At 36.4% G+C, this 16590-nt stretch overlaps 1 protein-coding gene and 1 pseudogene across 2 annotated transcripts in view; both read right to left on the bottom strand.

Annotated features, from left to right (window-relative positions):
* Positions 1–1073: 1073 nt before the first annotated feature.
* Positions 1074–14623, bottom strand: LOC148729707 (uncharacterized; annotated as a pseudogene).
* Positions 14624–15445: 822 nt separating this feature from the next.
* The window catches only part of LOC148729706 (serine/threonine-protein kinase Nek11-like), a 7248-nt gene continuing 6103 nt past the window's right edge, over positions 15446–16590 (bottom strand). The window contains exons 7-10 of one of the 2 annotated variants that reach the window (XM_088725585.1): positions 16384–16590; positions 16122–16195; positions 15603–15688; positions 15446–15496 (exon numbers count right to left, since the gene is read on the bottom strand). The exon at positions 16384–16590 is cut by the window's right edge and continues 2687 nt beyond it. The gene's annotated coding sequence lies outside the window, so the exon portion shown is untranslated. Of the gene's footprint in view, positions 15497–15602; positions 15689–16121; positions 16196–16383 lie in introns of those variants that run through there. The other variant, XM_088725586.1, reaches the window with a different exon arrangement.

The raw sequence follows: 16590 nt of genomic DNA, 5'->3' as shown, positions 1-16590 counted from the left end.
CAAGAAAGTAGCAAGAAAGTAGCAGCTAAGTCGCAAGAAAGTAGCAAGTCGCAGACAAGTCGCAAGAAAGTAGCAAGAAAGTCGCAGCTAAGTCGCAAGAAAGTAGCAAGAAAGTCGCAGCTAAGTCGCAAGAAAGTAGCAAGAAAGTCGCAGCTAAGTCGCAAGGAAGTAGCAAGAACGTCGCAGCTAAGTCGCAAGAAAGTAGCAAGAAAGTCGCAGCTAGGTCGCAAGAAAGTCGCAGCTAAGTCGCAAGAAAGTAGCAAGAAAGTCGCAGCTAAGTCGCAAGAAAGTAGCAGCTAAGTCGCAAGTTAAAAAAAAGAGAGAGGAAAGTGTATGTCCCTTTGAAGCCACCGTAGGTTGCCACCATATTTTGAAAATGTTCGATTTTTGGCTACATTTCCTCTTAATCCCAAGGCCCGCGAAGCAGATTTTCAATTGGGGGGGCTAATGCGAACGCTTTAGCGTGAGCCACCAGGTAGGGGAGCCGGGGTCATGCTTCCCCGGAAAAATTTGAAATTAAAGTCTTCTGAAATGGCTAGAAATGGATCTAAAACTGCCAAAAGTGCATCTGTTCACTTGAGACCAATATTTGTTTGCCCTGGAATGGAGGTTTCCCAAAAGAGAGTTTTCTCTGCAAATTTTTTCTCTAGCTGTGTGCTTAACAGATTTCTTTCTCTCTTTGTACTTCTGTAAAGTTTTCCTGTAGAGGATCCGATGCATTGAGCTCTGTTGCTGACATTTTTACCCACCAAGGAAAGTGTGTTTATATTTAATCTTATTTGAGTTCCCAGTTCTCAACTGAAAGTAGGAGATCAAGGTGCAATATACAACAGAGAGGACAATGATATGCACGATAAATGATCATGAGATTCTTAACGCAATGAAAAAGATGGTTTTCATGAAGATGTCTTTTAGATAGTTTATATAAACAGATATACATGTATGTTTGCCTTTAGAATTGTGTTGATGCTTTTTATATGCTTAAGTTTGACAAAAAAGTGGCAGCTATAATGGGCCCATTTAGTTGTGTAAAGCTTTGTGTTCGCCACTGTGAAACTTAATGTTTTGCGATCTGAAGTAAAAAATAAATATTTTAATCACACCACAAAAAGTTTGCACCAGCAGGGATTTTTTTCTAGATGTAAAATTAATACATAATGCACCCTTAACCCTTTATTTCCCAAGATTCCTTTAAACTAGTAATTCTCTCTACTTTCCTCTGCATAGATCCTGATGATGTCAGTTTGGAGAATTCAGTGTTGGATCAACTATTTATCCCCCAACTGATATTTTCCTTTATTCTCATCACTTCTTGATACTGTATTTATTTGATATTGTAAGGAGAAATTCTCTCCCAGTTACTCGTAAGAATTAAAGGGTTAAAATAACAACCATTTAATTTTGTACTTGAAAATAATTTTGTTTTTATAGAGAATAATTCTGTTCTGCTTGGCTTTGGCCAAAGATTAATCATATAAAAATAATAAATAGTTCTGCAATGATATCTCTGACTGGTAGTTAAAGTAATAATAATTCTCTAGGGGTGACAATGGTCCCAAGTTATACAAATCAGTGCTATCTGGTATGTGTTAAAATTCAATCATGATGCTCTTGGCATAGTGATGTAAAAATAAAAAAATGCATGAAAATGAATCAAATGTTGTGATGTAATTGTCAGTAATACGTATCACCTAAAAAAAAATTGGTGAGCTGTTTTTGCCCTTGAAGTAATGGAATCTTTTTTCGTTTGGACAATGTTTTTCCACTAGTTTTGCATTTTGTGCTCTTTTGCACGGTGATGTCCTTCTGAAGGAGCATGCGTTTGGGTGGTGGTTTTGCTACATATTTAATGGTTTTGTTGCCAGTTGAGATGTTCTCTTTGTCATACATAGTTTCTGTTAAAGTTCTTTCCTTGGTGTGACATTTGGATGTATCCTCAACGTAAGATTTATTGCCACATTCCTTACGAGATGTTAAAGTATCATTGCTTATGGCAGCACTCATCAGGTCTCTTTTGTTAGCTGAACTTAGTCCTATCAGAATGTTGAAGGCAGGTTTGGCCCAGCTCATATCGCCACACACTTTTCTATAGCTTTCAAATGGTGTCTACAAGAAAAAGGAAAAAATTAATATAAGCTTTTCTAAGATGCACCTTGAGGAAACATAACATATAATTTGCTGGTGCATTAATTAAGATAACCCTCTTTGAACAAAATAATAAAATAAAAAGTGTCTTTACTTAGATTTCACCTTGATTAAATTCACTGGACGGTTTACTAGTATCTTACCTTTTCAGGTTTGTGTTTTGGTGGCTGATCCTTGTGTGGTGTGACAGCTCCTTCTGAAGACTCCGAATCAGGTGTTCTAGCAAGAAAAAATTAATCATGTCACTTAAAACTTCTCTTAGGACAATAAAAATTTACTTAGAATTGTACCTCACAGGCAAAACTGGGGCTGCATACAACTTGCCAAGGTTTTCTTGATGCAGAAATTACTACCTACTGATTTATTCTGTTAAAGTGGAGACAAATTGTCTCTCCACTTGGTGCCAGGAAAATTTCTTGCTAGGAAGAGGAGAGAGTGACAACATCTGCACCAGTGCCAGCTGGTCTACTACTAAGCTAGCTTAGAGCTTGCCATGCCATGTCTAAAAGTCCCAGAGTTTTTCAATACTGTTCCACCTTACCTGAACTGACTAAGTGTAGATCGTAATTTTGATTTTCCACGAGGTATTTCTGGTGTCATCAGAGCACACCTCAAGTCCCTTGTTTCATATTCTTGGAGACAACTTTTCTAGTCATGCTCATCTAATACAGCCTGAATCAGGAAATACACATTCATTCCTGCCATGGATGACTTAGTTGTTCCACCTTTTCTTTCAGAGATTCCACAGTTTTGGCAATACTTTCATTTGTAAAAACCTTTTCTTTGGATTTAATAATGCTCACTTTGAGCATGTTCATGATTCTTAAGACAGCAGTTCTGAAAGATAAGCAGACAACTTATTTTCACAGGGTTTATCCAAACATGCCAATCACTTTGGACAGTCTCACCACTCAGTCAATTAACTGTATTTAATTTTTTTACTGCAGTACTGTGACAATCCTTTTAACTGGTTAGACTCCTTTGTGCATGCTTTTCTTTCGGAAGTACCCCATCCAATGAAAGGTGCTCAACAAAATAATAGGATTTTTCCCATGATTAGCTTGTAAAACAACCTTAATCTGACTGGGATGCATCCAAGATTTAGTCAAGGGGCCGGTTCGTTGATTCTCCAAGGGCATGCTCCCCCAGGAGATTTTGAAAATTAGGTCTTCGGAAACATGATTTCCAGCATTTTGAGGGACAATTTAGGGGGTTGGACTGAACCACCCAAACCACCCCTGGGTCCGCCTCAGAATCTAGATGCAACAGTTTTCTAATTTTTATCACTGAGAGTTTGGTGGAAGAAAAAAAATTGATCTTGGTTTTAAAACCTTCCTTTGCAGAAATGATCATGTTCTTAAATTAAAATAGTGTACAATATGTATCTACAGCTATCTTACTTTGCATCTGCTGTTTCTTCACAGACAGTTTGTAACTTTTGGAAAAAGGTCACAAACTCTCCAAGACCCTGTAAAAAAAAAATTGTTGAAAACCACAGATGAAGGAAGTTATTAAACATTAGCCATGAGTATGGGACAGAAAAGTCTACACCAACTGGGCTGCAAAGAACTCTTTGGCTTAGTAAAGATTCTCTCTTGTGGTAAAATGACCTGACACCTACTAACAGCTGAAATATATTTATAAAAATTCTATTTGGTACACTAAAGGGAATAATAAATTTTGATATACTGATATATACCTTAGTTAATGGAAGAAGTGGGTTGTCATCAATTGGTGCATAACTCTTTCCACCCAATCGTATTGTCAGAATAAACGAGACAGCTGTCTGTTGGCATGGGAAGGAAAGAAAACTAGAGAAAACTGTGTAATATTATCCTCCAACTGCTAAGGATAATGATGAGAAAAAAAATTGTTTTTTCACCACTGGATCAGACTATATACATTTTAGAATACAGCTCAATCCTATCTCACAGTTGTTTATCAAGGAGCCAATCTATTGAGAAGCAAGGCAGGATCAGCCACAGATAGGAGGTATACATTGTCACAGCAACTTCTTGGAATGAGGAAATTGGTTTAGGAAGTATCTAAGAACTCCAGTAATATGGATTGAAAGATTACAGCTTTTGCTTTGTTACCTGTCCTCAATGATGACATAAACTGATGATGATGAATGCAATGATATACATGCATGCAAGAATATCAACATCATGATTTAAATGCTTGAAAAATAACTGAGCTGCCACCTCTTGTTTCACCCTCCAGACTCTTTCAACACGCCAGAATTGCTTCTCAAACACCAAGGGATAATTTTCCAAATGAATTGAAAATTTTGACTCTTACAATTGCAACACTCTTAGTCTAATAGTGATTGATTACACTCTTTGAAAACACTTTGCTAATGTATAGCCCACACCCCATTTAACTTATGTGTCTATTTAAAAGTGGCTTAGCCAGAAATATTTTACGCATGTGTGGTCTTCACAGCAACTTTTTTGATAACTGTCATTTGCTGATAGCAGTTCATAATTGCAGAATTTTCATGATAATATTCACTGTAAAAAAAATTGCAGAGGTTTCATCTAAGTTTTTAGCAAGGGGGCAACTGGTTTTCACAGGCAGGCAAAACTCTTTGGACTTAACTTCTTTATAAGATAAACTTTCCTCTATATGGTCAAATCAGGTGGGCAAAAACTTCCTTAAAACCAGTCAATTTGCTCAGTGCCCAGTCCTTAATGAAACACCTGAAATTGAGTGGTACCTGAAACATAGGCATCTTTTTTTCCCCCTGCAACTTTCCTCAATACTGTAAATTGTTTATGAGCCAAGTCCCTGCGAGGGATATGGATGGCCTGAGACAAAGCTAGTTCATCTCTCTAATTCACTAGAAGCCTGAGGTAACTCGATAAACTTTCAGCAATTAATTGATCCTGTTTTCAAAACAACATGTACAAGATTAACAAATCAACAGATCACTTGTTAAGTCAAGACCATGCCTAACTTACCCTGCGAGCAGAGCCTTTTTAACCTGTCCTCGAATCGATTAAAAAGAAGAAAAGAAGAAGAAAAGTAGAAAAGGCTCTGCTCACAGGGTAAGTTAGGCATGGTCTTGACTTAACAAGTGATCTGTTGATTTATTTATCTAACATATATGTTCCTTTACTCCTGTTTTTCTTTTTTTAAAATACTAGATTACCCAGGGGGATGAAGATTTCCCTGATAACACCAGTTTCTTTGATCATTTAACACAAATCTCTGTTTTAATCATGGTTAAAAAACACAGAAGCATTTTACTAAGTTTTCTCAGAAAACTTTCCTCATTAGCAGACAATACACAGTGATTAACATAATTTTCACAGTGGCCAAAATTGAGACCATGGCATTCCAACAATTGGTAATTAATTATAGTGATTTCATTTTTTCATTGAATTATCCACATTTTATATGCTAGAGGTTAAATTATACTCACTTAGTAGTTCATAACTTATATTTTGCCAATGCTGAAAACGACCCAAACTTACACACCCACTGGCCACTCCCACCCCTGCAGCTTCTGTGGACACCAATGCCACTCCATGATTGGGCAACATAGCCACAAGAGAAGCTGCAGAGCCTGACAGCGACTCTTTTAATCTCTCTTACCTCTTTTTCCCCACTTATTTCAACCTCAAAACCACTCTACTAGACCATTCCCATTGATGCAAAGGACCAAACAAATATGAATTTTCTGAAGCCAGTGAAGGGATTCTCTGAATTTCAGAGCTAGTTTCTCGATGTTTAAAATTACCTGCGTGAACGATTTTTGTGAAAATGAATAAGAAAGAGGAGGATTGGGGTTCCTGTGCTCTGGAGATTGTTTTAGTACCAGGTCATCAAGCACATCTACTGGCACATGTTGCTCCAGGAACGTATCAACTGTTTTCTCAGATAGTGAGTATTGACCATCTGTGTTCACAGAAGAATTAGAAAGATATGTGAAAAGGAGCAATGTAAAAAAAGTTGCAAGTTTAGACAATAGTTAATACTTGTGCTGTAAAGTTCGTGATATGATGAAACTCAATTGATTTTAAGGGTGACCTACCTTCTCTCTCTGTGGAGCAGAGCACTGTTCTGTTTCCAACCATCAGCTGAAGAATTTGTTGCTGGAAGAAATGTTTCATGCAATGTTTGAATTAACAAATTAATGAATTAACCATTTCATTCTTGAAGTTTACAGTACCACTTTTAATTAGCTAAATTACATGACTGAAGGACAACTTTAGTCAGTGTCTATACTAACAAAAGTCACCACTACTAATCCTTTACACCTGCATATTCTCCATACTGTTCTCTATACATTTCCTAAGGTGCTTACAAGGAGAATTTTTTTAACAATAAAGATGGTGATCATTTCCTCTATTCTCATGACCTTAACGTGTGATTCAGGGTGATACTGTAAGGAGAAATTAGATGGTAATCACATGTAAGGGTCAAATTAAAGGGTTAGGGATTATTTCATACCGAAAGCATTTCATAAATATGTTTTCTATTATAATTAATGATTATCATTGTTCATTCGTTCATTCATTCATTTTAGTTTGCCATTACCAATAAAAAAATTAACCGAATACAAAATTTATGATACATCAAAGATAAAATGAACTATTCTAACTAAATTAACTTCAAAATCAAAGGAACTGAAGAGCTAGGTAACAACAAGGAAGCTGATTAGAAGCTGCATGGGGGCTTACTAAGTATAGGCTTCCTTATTTAACTAGAGGATAAACCATACAAATCAAAGGTGCTGAATGAAAATTTAGATTAAGTTAAAAAGAAAAAGAAAGAAAAAAAAAAAAAAGAAAAGGTGTGTATATAGCTTAACAAAGAATATATTTATAAACTAAAAATTCAAAGAAGAATTTTTTAAAGCCTTTGATAAACAAGCTGATGCTTTCAGAGTATTGAATTTCCCGACTTAGCGTGTTGATAAACTTAAAACCTTGATGTTGACCTTTTAATGTTTGTAACCTCTAGACAGCTCTTTAATTTCTCACCTCTAGCTGTGTCTTTGGCTTTCCAGTGACAAAACACTGTTGCGAAATTTGAACCATGTCTTTGTGATTAAACATATTTTGACTCTGTGAAGGACATCAGCAAAGTCCACAGCATTGCAATGTAACAAAAACGTGCTATAAGGAGTGCATAACCTAGAAATTGAATTTTTTTCTTCATCCATTGACAACTTATAATTCATGACTGCTTTGTGGGCTTCAAGTACATCATGTAATTTCACTGTAAACTCCCCGGCTTCCTTAAAGAAAAAAGATAGAGCCATTATCAATATTTCTGTCAACAAATCATCATCATATCGATCTTTTAAGACTGACCGGATGGTTACAAAAGCTTGGTGCCACTTACACTGACCGCCTCCCAGTTAGCTCAATGGATAGAGCGCTGGACAGTTGTGTGGGAGGTCGAGGGTTCAAGCCACGGCCGGACCAACACTCAAGGTCTTAAAATAATTGAGAAGAATTATGCTTCCCTTCTATAACATCAAGAAGTGGTTAGATATTCTAGTCTTCTCAGATAGGGACAAATAAAATTAATGGAGGTCCCATCTCCCGCAGGAGGGGTAGGAGATGCACGAGATTACTGTGTGATGGATGTCCTTCCCCGGGGTGGGATGGGTGGGTTGGGTTTAGGTGGATGAACCTAGTAGGGGACTACGTGTCCTATTGTTCTTCCACCTATACAATGTACAAATCTTTTGAAACACAGAATTGTCTTTTATTTTATTTTATCAACTGAGTAAATCGTGTATGAACTCTTCTGAACAAAATCGAAGCCTAAATATCTTAAAAACTTTAACTCTCAAGATCTGAAGGTTAATTCTCCCCTCTTGCTGCTGCATATTTCCTTGTAAATTTTGTGCGTGAAGACCTAAACACTGCAAATATGAAGTGAGCTTAAGCTTACTGCAAATTGGTTAACACCAAACTTTGTTGATTTTATCTTCTAGCTGCTGGTATCTTAACTAATTCTTCACACATTCACAATTTACGACAATTTTTCTCCATCAAAACGCTTACAAAGTACAAACACAATAATTGGGCCAGCACGTGTTGCCCACAATCAAAAAAACTTTCCAAAGAAAGCCAGATCGCAGGTTACGTCAAGGGCACCAAAAATTCATACCATGAGGTTGCTCTAAGGAGCATTTGATTTTTTCATGTTACATATTATGGTAATTGTCTAGTACCTCCATCCAGAAACCTACTTGTTATCATAAAGTAAATATGATGGAGAAATGTAAGACTGAGTTTCATGCTCATTTGAATTAATTCAAAGTCAATTGCAATTGTTCAAACATTAACCATTCCATTTCCAATATCTAGTTTTAGTAATTCTCTTTACTGCCTGCCACACAGTTCTTATTATGTTACTACTGATAATTTAGTTGTGGATCAACTAACATTCCCCTGCTTTTCTGCTTGATAGTATTGATATTGTAGGGAAAAATTCTGTCTTAGTTGGTTACTCACCATGGGTATTAAAGATGGAGTGGATTATCAACATTGACATTGAATGTACCTGGTTTCACTTGTTCTGTATGACAAGTCCCAAACAAATCAACAAACAATGGATCCTGAAAAAATCAGATGAATACAAATTTTTTTTAGGAAGATTACAGTTTAAACTACCAGAAAATATTACCAGTTTAATACTAACACTGACCTGGTTTTGCGCAAGACAAGTTAGTCTCCTGTAGTAATTGGATTTGTTGGAGAAAAGCGTACAATTATGCCCTGGGAACCCTTGCCAGGTAACAGACCACAAGTTGATTCCAGCTTGAAGACACTTTGACTACAATCAATCATGAACTAACAAAAGCAAAAATTATTACATAAGAACAAACAATTAAGTGTTTAAGCTAAAGGTTTATCTGTTGATATCAAGTTATTATCTAAAACAATTTCTTTTCCATAACACTGCCATTCTGAAGAATATGACACCAATCGGAAAACGAGACCTGTAGTTTAGCTGTAAATTATAATTATAAGTAGCCCTATAGCGATCTCCCTCCAATGGACTTAGCCAGAGGGGAAAAACAGGTTGGAGGGAAAAACCATCTAACAAAAGACATGAGCTGATTTTTTTTGCATTCTGAAGGTGGAAGCATCTGTTAAACTTTGTAAACATGGGAATTTCTTAAGATAAGTGACCTTTATCCATAGCAATTATGCTTACATAATAAGCACCAGATAGATTACCAGATTTTCAAAAGATTTCAAAGGCAACAGGGACTCAGTGAATATTTTTTTGGTTATTTTTGCTCATAATTAACTAATTATCAAATTGGACTTGATCTTTTTTCTCTAGTACTAGTCTTATGGTGATGTCATTCCCTTATCATGGAACTTGTTAATCTCCCAGATATCATAGAAAACACCAAGTTAAACATGATTTAGTGCTCAAAGGAGCTGACCTTGCACCAAGGGAAAATGAAGTAATGTTCCTGAAGGAGATAACCAATTTCTTTTGGAAGTAACTGAACAATTACACCAAAACATTTATTTACCTTTCATGAATAATTGTTAAATAAAGAGAGTAAATCCAGAAGTGTTTGACCTGAAAAGCTGCAGGAACATCTGAATTGTTAACAACCTTGAAACTTTTAGCTGAAAACTTGCTAGATTCTACAACTCCCATATCAAGATAGTCAGAGTCAAGACCAACTTCAGGCCCTAAAGAACAGATTGAAATTAAGAAAAACTTGAACATTTTTCAACAGGAACTTCCTTGATTAGAGAGCAAGTGCCGTTCACAATGTCCATGATTGATGTGAGATTACTGTTGACTGAAGAAAGAGTGGAGGGGTACTCAGGTCTATGACACTGGGCTCTCAGAACCTCAACCCCATTATAAACAATTCTGTGGCCAATTAGAGACTCCATTACTTTTAGGCAAATGTAATTTTTGCCATCTCAACTTTTTTCTATGCATGGACTACCTTATAAAGCCTTTCAAGTCACCCTAAAATAAATTAAACACATCCTTATGATAAACATCAAATGATGACATTTCTCTGAATATATAATTTATTTAATCATTTTATACTAGTCTTCTGAGTTTATGAGCTGTTAGAGCCTATAAAAGCACAAACATATCACTACCTTTACCTATTCCAGTGCATTTTATAACTGAACAATTGGTAGCTCCAAGAGCTATAACTTCCAGATAATCCACTGAGTATAAACCAGGATTCTGTGGAGTAAATGATACCTGAAATAAAAGAATACGAACAAAATACATCTTAAATAAAGATCACATACCAGTGAGCAGTTGTCAAAAGAATTAATAAACACAAGTGCAGATACAAGAAGAATATACAGAGAAATATTCAGTTCACAAATATTGCAAACAGAGAACAATCCAATCGAGTCCCTTCAGTTGGTAATACATAGATTCACATGCAACAAATAATTACCTTAAAAAATGAATGGTTGCATTATAATTAAATTAACTTGTGATAGGAAAATGACAATCCTTACTGTTGCTGGGCATCTGCCTGCAATCCTTTGACAGTGAGTTTTGTCTTAATCACCTATTTTTCTTCTTTACTAGAGTTAAAGCTGATGGTGTGAGCCTATAATGTAAGATAATAAGGAATTATTTACAACACAGGGCTTATGACAGTGTAACAATTAATTCTATCAAATATGTAAAACCTGATTGAAGATATAATTTATGAGAATAACTGACGTGTATATAAGACCAGTATACCATCAAAAATGTTTTGTTTTACTAGAGATCCTGTAACAATTTACAGGGGATCCTAAACGACAATTAACAATTTAGAAAAAAATTTGCAGTACACTTAAAATGCCCACCTGAGTTTCATTGGGTAGAATGATTCCTTTAGAGGGATCAATGCTAAGACTTTTTAAGTGAGGTCCAGGGTTTTCCATGCAAACCTGATGGGTAAAATAAGGTTTGTTGACATTACAATTACATTATATTACAGTACTGCATCAATCAATTCAAAGCTTCAGCATCTCTGCCCCTTTCCCCCCCCCCAACCCCTGACATTTGAACTTTTGATAACTGGTTTCTTCAAATTCCTGAGAAGGGAAAAAAAAAAGAGTTCAAATGTGCCCATTTTTTTCTCAAGAAAAAAACAGTGACCATGGCTTTCTACACATTGGCCAAGCTATAAAACCTAGTGAAGTATTTACCTTAAATACATTGATATTTAAGGATATAACACTTGTATTCTGCTGGAGAGACTGGACACATCTCTACAAATTTCCCACCCACCCCAGTCATGCAAGGTTCAACCCGCTACCGCTTCCGCTTCCATTCAGATGATGGTTATTCTGTAGGGAGGGAGGGGACATTGAAGTTTTGAATTGATCGTCACATATCAGTAATCATTAATATTCTTATGGATAAGGATGTATAAGGATAATTTATTTTATGTCAGGTACACAGGGAGTGGTTGCCGGTTGCCCAGATCTCCTGAGCCAGGGGTTCATGATAAAAGGGACTGACATTACTAGATTCCTCATTCTAGGAAAAATGATATATTTAAATTGATGGGGAAAGGGAAGGTGGCCTTAGTTTGACACTTAGGAAGGTTGAGAACATTGAACACACCTCAGTGCAATCCTGGAAGCGTTCTTGACCTCAAACAGCCTTGTTGATGCTGTACCTAAACAGGTTGGTTTGAAATGAACAGTTCCCTGTAAAACCCCAAAAATTTACAATCAGATATAACAAATCACCTGGTTTTCCACTTAACATGAACTTTTTACTCTTATTAAAACAACAGAGATACTTAAATTAAGATTGATTTCAAAGCAGTAACTAATGGATTGGTAAATCTTAGTCAAAATATAACAAGGAGCTGTTCATAATTGATAACCATGCCATTATGGGTTCAAATCAAAGAGTAATGGTTCAATCGAAAATGTCCTAAGATTACAACCTGATTATTGAGTTTTAGAGATGGAATCTCTGCTGATCCAACAAGGCTTATTTCCCAAACAAAGTTGTAAAGTACTCAGTACAAAGTTTCATATATCACATGTTACAAAATAAATGTCACTTGCTAGACAAAAATTGCATTTGATTGTATGTATTGCTGTGTCATAAGCCATGTATTTTTGTTTGCAAAAGCCTGCAAATTCAAAATAAGCAGTGTGGTATGATTGCCACACACTAAACTACTGACTAACCTCACTTGCTCTAAAGCCACACCAGGAATTATTGGCCCGCTGTTATTTTTGTACACACTTTGCTGGGCTCGGCTGTACTGTCACAACCTCAGGTGAATCTTTCCCAGTACAGCCCTTATGCTTGATTGGTAAGAAGTTATTATTTAATTTAATTTTTGCTAAGGTTCCCATTTCCATTGGTTTCTTACAGACTGCTATAACTTATTTCTCCTCTAGTTTCAACCATACTTGTTCCAGACCCAAGGTAGAAAAATAAAGATAAAATCTTACAATTTGTTTTGTAACTACCTTAACAGATTGTCATCAAATGCAAAATGGATCGGATTCTGCCCATTGCTGGTCAACAGCAGTGTTCTGTAGGACATGCCATCCACAGTAGTGGCTGGAAAGACCTAAACATTCCAAAAAAGGGACAAGTTACTGATCATATGCTTTGTCAACTAACAGAATACAATCATACTGGCACCACCTAGTAATACATTATGGTGGACTAAAACTGTTTCTATCCATTAGTTTAGGAACAGCATTATTCTAACAAGGGTAGTGTAGTGAAGCATTTGTCCCATTTACACAAGCAAAATGTTTTCTTAAAATTAGGTTGACCTGAATAATCAGTTTGAGAATCTTCAATGGGGAAAACATATCAAACCATGCTTGAAAAAACAGCTTTAATGTCTGTTTTCGCTTTGGTGTGAATGGCTAAATTATCACTTACCAGCTGTTGTACATCCCATTGACTTCTGGGGATAAATGATTCAGTCCGCATTGCAAATGTGAGTCCTAAAAATAAAATCCAATCAATTTTTTTCGGTGAAACAAGGAACTTGGATTCATTGATGTTTCATCAATGAAAATTCTAGATGTAACATCAAAACACTTAAGCTATTAACAGAATATGGAAACAAAAACAGAACTAAAGCCCTGTATCGTTGAATCTAACCATAAACAGAGTTCAGTTCAAATTACTTATTAAAGTTAATTTCAGCACAAACCTGTAGCACTGAGCGAAAGACACCAGGGAGGACACTTCAACCAGTCGATAATCTCTCATACTCTGTTCCAAAATACAAATAATATTATAATAACTATTGGTGTGACTCAATATCAAGGGCATACTTCACCTGATAGGCAGAGAATTAAACGTCAAAAAACATCTTAATGACACTATCAGAACTCTCAAGTTAATTGCCTGACAAAGAAGAAGATTTTTTACCACAATTCCTAGCCTCTGATTGTGACACCATGGGTGTCCCCTTCTCGACAGAAGCGGAGGGAGGGGGGTGTGTATTTAAGGGAATAATCCCCTGGAAAATTGCAATAAAAAGTAATAGCAAGGACATGCATTTCTTCATTCTGAGTGATAACTTCCATTGCTGAAGTGTGAAGTGTTTGAAGCAAGTACAAAGGAAACAAGGAGTAAGTTCTATTTATCAAATGAAAATCAGTTATATGGGTACTGAACTAGAACTGCAGTTTGCTATCTCAAAATCAACAATTTGAATCAGAAACCTTGATTTCATGACAAATAAATAAATGGTTGTTATGAGCTTGGAAAAAATTTAGGCTTCTTAACAGGTACACCAGCACAGGAAATAAATCCCTCACCTTATAAAATGTATAACACTCCAGGTCAGCACTAAAAACCTGATTAGCAGCATTCTATTAAAAAAAAAATTAGAATTACAAATTGAACTGTAAACAGAATCAGACAGTAAAGGCAAAAATGAACCAAGTCCAAGTGAATGAAAGAAGCATAGACAGTGTTTACTGACAGTATCAAATAACTTACTGGTCTAAATGTCACTCGGAATGATGCAGTCTTTAGAGGGAGGATGTCTGCTTCATCTGGGGAAACAGAAAATATTCCTTGTTGTGTCTATCAGACAAAAAGGAGCAAAATATAACACAAGAAGAAATCACAATGTAACATTTATTTGCAATTTAAATTATGCGGTAAATGGTTTGAACCCGGGGGTAACATGTGAAGGTGTAGTCTGATCGTCCGGGTGAGTGTAGTCCTGAGAAGGACTGTTGTCGGTGGCAGTGACTGACGTTTCGACAACCTGTGCGGAAGTCATCATCAGAGTCAAGTGAATGATTGTTGTCAGTAGAATGTTTTTATTCCAGTTCGTGTGAAATGATCGGTTGGTTTTGCCGTGATGTTATTGGCTGTAAGACTCAAGTGACGTAAGTCGGTCGTGATTGGTCTGTTTCGGTCTGTCGGTAAAGTTAGGTTGTTCTTTTTCGGTCGTTTGTGATGTTTATGTCGTGAATGAGTCGTTTGTATGGGGCGGGTAGTTGTTGACATCTGTTTAGGGGAGTCTGTTCTAAGTTAGTAAACCAGCTTACTAGACTGACTGAACACAGACGGGCGACGAGGAAAGCTGATGTCAGCAATCACATTGCTGAACACTATCGACTTACCAACCACAACATTGACTGGGACTCTGCGCAATGCCTAACCTACAGCACTGACTATTTTCAACGACTGACTCTGGAAAGCTGGTTTACTAACTTAGAACAGACTCCCCTAAACAGATGTCAACAACTACCCGCCCCATACAAACGACTCATTCACGACATAAACATCACAAACGACCGAAAAAGAACAACCTAACTTTACCGACAGACCGAAACAGACCAATCACGACCGACTTACGTCACTTGAGTCTTACAGCCAATAACATCACGGCAAAACCAACCGATCATTTCACACGAACTGGAATAAAAACATTCTACTGACAACAGTCATTCACTTGACTCTGATGATGACTTCCGCACAGGTTGTCGAAACGTCAGTCACTGCCACCGACAACAGTCCTTCTCAGGACTACACTCACCCGGACGATCAGACCACACCTTCACAATTTAAATTATAGGTCTCAAACTAGAGATGGGCAAACAACAATTGTTAATGACGTAAAAAGTACAAGTTTTCACCTTTCATCCACATGCACGTGATTTTTCCCTTTGTATGATTTGTGATGTTTACTGTCTGTATAAAGTAAACACAGAAAACAGAATAAACAATTGAGCTCTGATTCACAGTGGACTAAACCAAAGGAATTAAACCCTTTTTTGAAACCATTTACCTTCTGCTCCACAGCCTTAGGATCCAGCATCTGCCCAAAGTCTGCCTGGAGAACATCCAAACCGACACGAGGGACAATGGTGGTCTGCAAATCATGAATTCAAAATAGTGATCACATTAGAATCAAACTTCATGCATTAAATTTAAATGAAGGAAGAATAGGGACCTTAACAAACAAACTAGTAACTTACAGTTTCTCCAACTGAGGCATGACAAAGAACTCTTCCATTGGTGACAGTTCATGAGCTGATGGCAGCAATTCTCCAGAAGAAGTACTCTGCTCAAAGAGAGGAATCAACACAACTTATGTTGTTAATTATTCCTTACTTTCTGAAGATAAACCTCAAAATTAAAGGGATGATATAACTGGTAACAAGTAACACTCTACTAATCCCATGCTGCTGCATCTTTTCTCTTAACTGGAATTTCATTCTCAACCACAGTTTGTGTACATAATCAACATTGTAAGATTTTATTTACAAAGCAATAAAATATTATGTTTTAACTCTTTAACCCCTTAGATAGAGTAACTGGTTTCTAATTTAAATAAGATATAGAAGGCATAAGAATAAAGGAAATAATCACCAAATTAAGAAGGTCCTGATTGTCAATACTGTAAATAAAGTACAGAAGAATGCAGAGAATACCAAAATTAATTTTGGGGTGCAAAGGGTTAAATGTCGTTAACCTACAACTATCAGAGTACAAACCTCCAGTGCTATGCTATTAAAGCTCCTTTGTCATCAAGTTGAAGTTTATTTGTTCTCAGATCTTCATTAAGTTGCTATAATAAATTCATGAACATATTGAGTAGTAAGGTTATTTGATATGTTAGATGTACAATCATATAGACTTTGTTGTGGGCTGCTCTAGAGCAAAAGCATTTTGAAATAACTTTAATTCGTATAATTATTCATCATTTTAATCGAACGTAATCTACAGATCTCTTTTAGTGGGAACACCACCACTTACCTCAGATTTTTGAGAATCCACATCTAACATGAGTGTGATACCTGTACAGATGTTTCTTCTGCAAAACAGCTGGTAAACAGATAAATTTACGGTTCATCATTTTAACCTCATGGTATGACATAAGTCATGCTATGGGTTTAGGGTTTGGAGGCAAATTTCAATTACAAATCACTCACTCACTCACTTTGTTATACATTAATTAATGCA

The sequence above is a fragment of the Stylophora pistillata genome, chromosome 6, assembly GCF_964205215.1.
Source record: "Stylophora pistillata chromosome 6, jaStyPist1.2, whole genome shotgun sequence".
NCBI lineage: Eukaryota > Metazoa > Cnidaria > Anthozoa > Scleractinia > Pocilloporidae > Stylophora > Stylophora pistillata.
The sequence above is the reverse complement of the archived record's forward strand: the minus strand, read 5'-3'. Positions and strand labels throughout refer to the sequence as shown.